General features: G+C 46.7%; 1 non-coding gene across 1 annotated transcript; it reads left to right on the top strand.

The window, feature by feature from the left end:
• The first annotated feature begins 1542 nt into the window (after positions 1 to 1542).
• Positions 1543 to 1649, top strand: LOC114218126 (U6 spliceosomal RNA). Its single transcript, XR_003611127.1, has one exon. It is a non-coding gene; the product is annotated as a U6 spliceosomal RNA (small nuclear RNA).
• Positions 1650 to 6813: the final 5164 nt, after the last annotated feature.

Genomic DNA, 6813 nt, shown 5'->3' with positions numbered 1-6813 from the left:
AAGAAATGTCAGTCACAATAAGTAAATAAAATCTCTAAAATATCTATCTATATATATACCAATCACCCAGGTGGTATATCTGGCACCGGGAAATTAAAACAAAAGGGTGATTCGATATCTTTTTTTTTTTCCTTATTTTTCTTTTTTGTTGTTGTTATTAAACGTTTATTTTTCCCTTGCTCTCCTGCTGTGTAGATAGTTGTTTTCTGGACAAAAATAAATCACCTGTTACTTGATCTTCTTTGCCATTTTTGAGAGAGACTGTTGATTAAATTTGTCTTGGAACTGTTTTCGGAAGAGAGGTTAGCTCTCGCAGGGGGGTTGGTAAACAATGCAGTGGCAACTGGCCCTACATTTTTTTTTTTAAGATTTTATTTATTTATTTGAGAGAGCGAGTGATAGAGCATGAGAGGGGGTGGGGAGGGGCAGAGGCAGAGGCAGAGGGAGAAGCAGACTCCCCACTGAGCAGGGAGCCCGATGCGGGGCTCGATCCCAGGACCCCGGGATCATGACCTGAGCCGAAGGCAGAGGCTTAACCGACTGAGCCACCCTGGCGCCTTGGCCCTGCGTTTCTTATCTTGCTTTCCTGAGGCTCAACTCCCATATGAGTTGTTCTAATGTACAACGTTTTGATCTGTCATGATTAGGAGCTCATTTCTCTCTTATTCTAAAGGGCATGTGGGGTTGTTTAGGAAGAAGTGACCACGGACTCTGGCAGAGGCGTCTTTTATTATAGGAGTTGATGCTTCTACCACTGGTATCCCACGCGGCGGACCTCAGAAGCCTCCACGGTGGTGGGGCATATGGTTTCTGGAAACACTTCCTTCTCTAGTTCTCCTAGCATAAGTGAGTCTTCATTTGGAAAATGATGAATATATCAGTGTAAATGCCCTTGTGGGCCCACAGACTCTCTTGTGAACTTTATTGTTGATCATGATAGTCATGTAACTACCACCACAGTCAAGATATAGAACATTCGTATCGCTTCAAAAAGTTGCCCATTGCCTCCCACCAATCCCCAGTTCCTGACAACCACTGATCTGTGTCCCTATAGTTTGGCCGTTTACAGAATGCCACATAAATGGAATCTTAACAATACATCGTCTTTTGTCTCTTGCTGTTTTTACTCCCCACAAGGCTTTTGAGGTTCGTTCATGTTGTTGACTGGATCAGTGCTTTTTTATAGCAGAGCAGTACTGATCACAGTATGCACCACAGATTGGTTTATATGTTTCCTTGTTGACGGAGCATTTGGGTTGTTTCGAGTTTGGGGCCATGATGGATGGTTCCCCTCTAAACGTTCCCCGTACAGAGGCTTATGTGGGCGTTTGTTTCCGTTTCTCCTGTTGTCTTAGTTTGGGCCTTTATAACAAAGTGCCATGGACAGAGTGGCTTATAAACAGCAGAAATTTATATCTCACAGGTCTGGAGGCAGGAAGACCAAGATCAGGGTGCCAGGCATGGTCAGGTTCTGGTGGGGGGCCTCTTGCAGGTCGGGGGAGGGCTGTCTTCTTATTGTAGCCCTAGAAAGAGGGCACGAGAATGCTCGCTTTGGCAGCTCACACACTAAAACTGGACCGCTACTGAGAAAATTAGCATGGCCCCTGAGCAAGGATGACATGCAAGTTTGTGAAGTGGGCCATATTAAAAAAAAAAAAAAAAAAAAAGAGGGTGAGGGGCGTCTGGGTGGCTCAGTCAGTTAAGTGTCTGCCTCAGCTCAGACACTGGGATGGAGCCCTGAGTCGGGCTCTCTACTCAGTGGTGAGTCTGCTTCTCCTTCTCCCTCTGAATAAATAAATAAACAAACAAAATCTAAAAAAAAGGGGTGAGAGTCATTTTATAAGGGCACTGATCCCAATCCTGAGGGCTTCACCCTCATGACCTAATCACCTCCCAAAGCCCCACCTCCTTATACCATCATACTGGGGTTAGGTGTGGGAACGCTGAGGGCACGTTCTTCTTCTTCTTCTTCTTCTTTTTTTTTAAGATTTTATTCATTTATTTATTTGAGAGAGAGCGCACGCGCATGCGCAGCAGGGGGAGGGAGAGGGAATCCGAAACAGAGACTAAGCTGAGTCCAGAGCCCAATATGGGGCTCGACCCCACCACCTTGAGATCATGACCTGAGCTGAAGCCAAGAGTCAGATGCTTAACCGACTGAGCCACCCAGACACCCTGAGTGCACGTTCATCTTATAAGAAACGACCGGTTTTCTAAAATGGCAGGACCATTTTCCATTGCCACTAGTAGGATTTCCAATGGCTTCACATCCTTGGCAGCATTGTGAGTTAAAAAAAAATCATAGCCGTTCTTCCCTTTGTGGTGGTATCTCATGCTGGGTTTAGTTCATATTTCCCTAATGACTAATGATGTTGAACATCTTCTCATGTACTTCTTTGCTCTCTGCCTCTCTTCTTTAGTGAAGTGTTTGATCCAATCTTTTGGTCATTTTTAAGTTGAGTGTTTTTATTATTGCAATGCGAGAGTTGTTTAGATAATTCTGGATATGAGTCCTTCATCAGATATGCGATTTGTAAATATTTTCTCCCTGTCTCGTCTTGCCTTTTCATTCTCCTGCCGGTGGTCCTATTGTACACTCTGAATCACTTTCACAGCGCTGGGATTGTTCCTTGCCCCACTCCTGACCCCTCCACCATCTTGGACAGCAGAGTAAGGAGCTAGGAGGTGCCACTGGCTTTGGCCCAATCCTTAGTACTCTGGCTGGGGGTTAAGGTCCGTCTCCTGAAAACAGAATGTTCACCTAACCAACGGACACTTCGCTCTCTAACTGTGGTGTGTGCCTAGAATAATTTGGAAAGTTTGATTAACATGCAGATTTCCAAATTCCACTCCTAGATATGTTTTATTCAGTAAGTGTGCGGTGAAGTACAGGTTTGCTGCAATACTCCACACTAACCCAGATTATCTAGATAGGGGTGGCTTTGGATGATATTTTGAGAAACCCTGAGACTCCAATGCCACTGACAATGTGTCACGTCCTCTGTGGTCAGGATGCCAAGTCCAGGCCTAAACAAACCGGTGTGGGAGAAGTCAGAGGAGGGAGACGTTACCACACAACTGGACCAAAAGAAGAAACACCAAGGATGCAGCAATTTGAGGACATTTTCACCAAACATTTGCCCATCCCTTCATCTGTCTCTCTCTGCTAGTATAGGCATGTCTTAATTCTGGGCAGATATCTTTTAAAAGTACCTTTCGAGTGTTTTGAATAGATACTGGAGGGAAAATGTGGCTAAGAAGTAAATGATGGCACATTAAGAAATGTCAGTAAATTCTTAACCTCGATCATGAATAATAACATCTTTTCCTTATGTCAGGTCCAAGGCTGCCGGATGTCGTGCCACAGTAGATTCTGATCCTTTTTTTTTTTTTTTTTTTTTTGAGATCCACCCTACCTAATGGAAGTCATCCTGAACTTTTTACCGGGGATATGTGGAGCATCTTTTGTCTAATGATAAAAATTTGGGGGCACAGGCGGAACTTAACACTGCATATTTTCGAACTAGGCCATGAGGCGCGTTGGAGTATGAGTCATTACCAGTTTTTACAGAAAAGGAAACACAGTAGCACCCCCCAGCACCCAACTCCATGCCGTCCAGGCATCCAGCTGTTTGGGCCGTGTGACACCGAACCATCAGTAGGCCTGAGGTCTTTCCTGAATTGGACATGCTGTTCTGACATTGCATAATTACAAGCAGCGTGATTTAAGTTTTATCTACAGACAGAAACCGACTGGGACTGACCTGATTTTCCGTGTTAATTAATCAAGCATTATTGTTCAAACTTGTTGGTGTCTCTCAGCTGAAATAATTTGTTATTTTAATCCTGCGGTGGAATGTTTCTTTAAATCACAACTGGTTGACAAATCTCCTAGGGTAGGGCACCGCGGGCTCTAGCAAACCTGAGTGATCAACGATTGCCAATCAAAGATGGCGCAGGAGGACAAAGCCCGGAACGGGAGGCAAGAGGCATGGGTTCTGCTGCTTGCTGGGGCCGAACTATGCCTCCTTAAGCTTTCAGGAGAGTGGTTACTTAAGGAAACGTAAACTTGTAGGAAGACTAAAACCAAAATGGTTAACCACTCTCTCTAAATATAATCCATGCCCCCAAAGCAGGCAAGCAAGCAAGCAGTCACAACGATATGAGTGTGCCTCCCATACAAAGGGGACCTGAAACCAGGAAGTCACAGGGTTCAACGAGGTAAGCAGAGAACTATTTTCTTTACTCTGAAGCATTAGTCAAGTTGTGTATAATGAATACTGACAACTTAGAAAATAAGGAAAAGACCAATCAGTAAATACAGTTAATTAAAATTCTGCTACTCGGTGAAAACTACCGTTAGCCTCTCAGGGTATATGCTTCCGTGGGTCCATACATGTTCATGATCCAGGGGTATTTCGAACAGCTACTGTGCATGCCAAGAAATGTGCGTCTTCACGATCCATTTAAACACCTTACCGTATTCTACTATGGGCTCGCAGATGGTAGCAACTCACCCATTCGGTGCTTCCTATGTGCCCGGCACTGTTCTAAAGCCCTTTAACCCCATCCCTGTGAGGTAGGTGGTATGAGGACAGGGAAACCGAGCTAAGGAAAGATTGATTAACTTGTTAGCTGAGCTTCAACCCCAGATGGTCTGGTTCTAGAGTTCAAGTTCTTAACACCTGGCCACATTGCTTCTCACCGCATCGCCTTGGTTATTTAAGTTCCAGATTTCATCCTTTCAGACAGTGCAGTGTAGCCCCGTACTGCCTCACAGGACTGGTGGGGAAGGGCGGAGGCAGAAGGCAGAGGGCGGATACTGGATGACTTTTCAGTAAGAGGGTACGAGGGGAGCATTCTTTTGGGTGAGATCAGATTAGAAGGTGTTCACTCTCAGCGTAAAAGCCAGGCAAGCCCATGAACTCAGCGCAGTTCCTGAGGGGAGGGCTGCTTTGGGGCCTGTGCCAAAGGCAGATCTGCAATGCTGCAGGGGAGGGCCCCCCCCCCCCCCCCCCCCCCGCCAATGCCCTGGATTCTCTGTAGCAGAAAACAGCCACTCCTCAGTAGGAAAGAGTAGCCCTGGTGATCAAAGTGCAGGGCCAGTATTCTGCAGACTGCATGCGCTCTGACCTCTTGCAAAGAGAAAGAGAAGTCCTTAGCAACTGGAGTATCGGCTTTAAGACCAGGAAGTGAGTATTCATCTGGGACTGGGTGTGGTGGGAAAGAGAGCAAAGAATTACTCACAGCCCAGCAGCGGGGCGGGGAGGAGGGAGGAGACTAAAGCCTGAGAGCCAGGCCTGCTCCTCTCTGCGGGCCTTCCAGACCCTGCTGGCTCACCCAGCACCCAGGGGTTTCTGCACTAACGTCCACCTGCTAACGCACACAGCTGACCTGGGGGGGTGAAGGTGCGGCTGAGGGTTGCTAGCACGCAAGTGAAGAGGTAGATAAATACATTGTAAAGAGTGATGAGAATCTGAATAAGTCTTACCTCAAAGAAGCTCTTCGAATGGCTAGGATCCACGTGAAAAGATGCTCAACGTAATCGGACATTAGGGAAATGCAAAGGAAAACCACAGTGAGATCTCACCTCACACCCAGGAGGGGGGCTGTGGTCTAGAAGACAGACAATAACGGCTGTTGCTGAGGATGTGGAGAAACTGAACCCTCATACATGGCTGGTGAGCGTGTAAAATGGTGCAGCCCCTTTGGAAAGCAGTTTGACAGTTCCTCAAAAGGTTAACATTTACGTAGCATGTGACCAGCAATTCCTCTTGCAGTATATACCCAAGAGAAATGAAAACCGGTCTGCACAAAAATGTGAACAAATGTCAATAGAGGCATTAAAATTTTTTTTTATTTGTCAGAGCGCAAGCAGGGGGGTCAGAGAGAGCACAAGCAGGGGGAGCTGCAGGCAGAGGGAGAAGCAGGCTCCCAGCAGGGAGCCCGACGCGGGGCTTGATCCCGGGACCCCGAGATCATGACCCGAGCCGAAGGCAGACGCTTAACCGACTGAGCCACCCAGGTGTCCCAGAGGCATTCTTTTTTTTTTTCTTTTTAAAGACTTTATTTATTTATTTGAGAGCGAGAATGAGAGATAGAGAGAACATGAGACGGGGGAGGGTCAGAGGGAGAAGCCGCCTGCCTGCTGAGCAGGGAGCCTGATGCGGGACTCCATCCTGGGACTTCAGGATCATGACCTGAGCCGAAGGCAGTCACTTAACCAACTGAGCCACCTGGGTGTCCCAGAGGCATTCTTGATAATAGGTAAGAACTGGAAACAACCCAGATGTCCATCCACGGGTAGAGCAGCAAAATGTGGTCTATCCATACAATGGAAGATTATTCAGCTGCAAAGAGGGAGGACGTATCGGTGCATGCTATGTGGTTAAACGTGGCTGAACCTTGAACACACGCTAAGTGAAAGAAGCAGCCACAAAAGGCCATGTGTTGTATGAGTCCATCGATATGAAATGCCCAGAATAGGCAAACCCATAGAGATGGAGAATACGTTAGGGGTTGCTGGGGCTGGGGGCATGGAGGAAGAAAGATGGGCTACTACTGGGTATAGAGTTTCCTTTTGGGGTGCTGAAAATTTTCTACAATGGATTGTTGTGATGGTTGCACGTTGCGGTGAATATACTAACGAGCGCTGAACTGTAGACTTTAAAAAGGTGCGGTTTGTGAATTACATCTTCCTTGACGGCCTTGTGCTAAGTGAAAGAAGCCGGGCGGAGAGGCAGAAATACGGTAGGCTTTCACTGGTATGTGAAACCTCAAACAGCCACACTCCCCCAAACAGAGCAGAGAATG

Source organism: Eumetopias jubatus, unplaced genomic scaffold (genome assembly GCF_037043125.1).
Source record: "Eumetopias jubatus isolate StellerSeaLion01/CBP00866 unplaced genomic scaffold, mEumJub1_p1.0 scaffold_11, whole genome shotgun sequence".
In the NCBI taxonomy this organism is placed as follows: Eukaryota; Metazoa; Chordata; class Mammalia; order Carnivora; family Otariidae; genus Eumetopias; species Eumetopias jubatus.
Note: the sequence above shows the minus strand (reverse complement) of the source record. Positions and strands in the feature narration are given on the sequence as shown.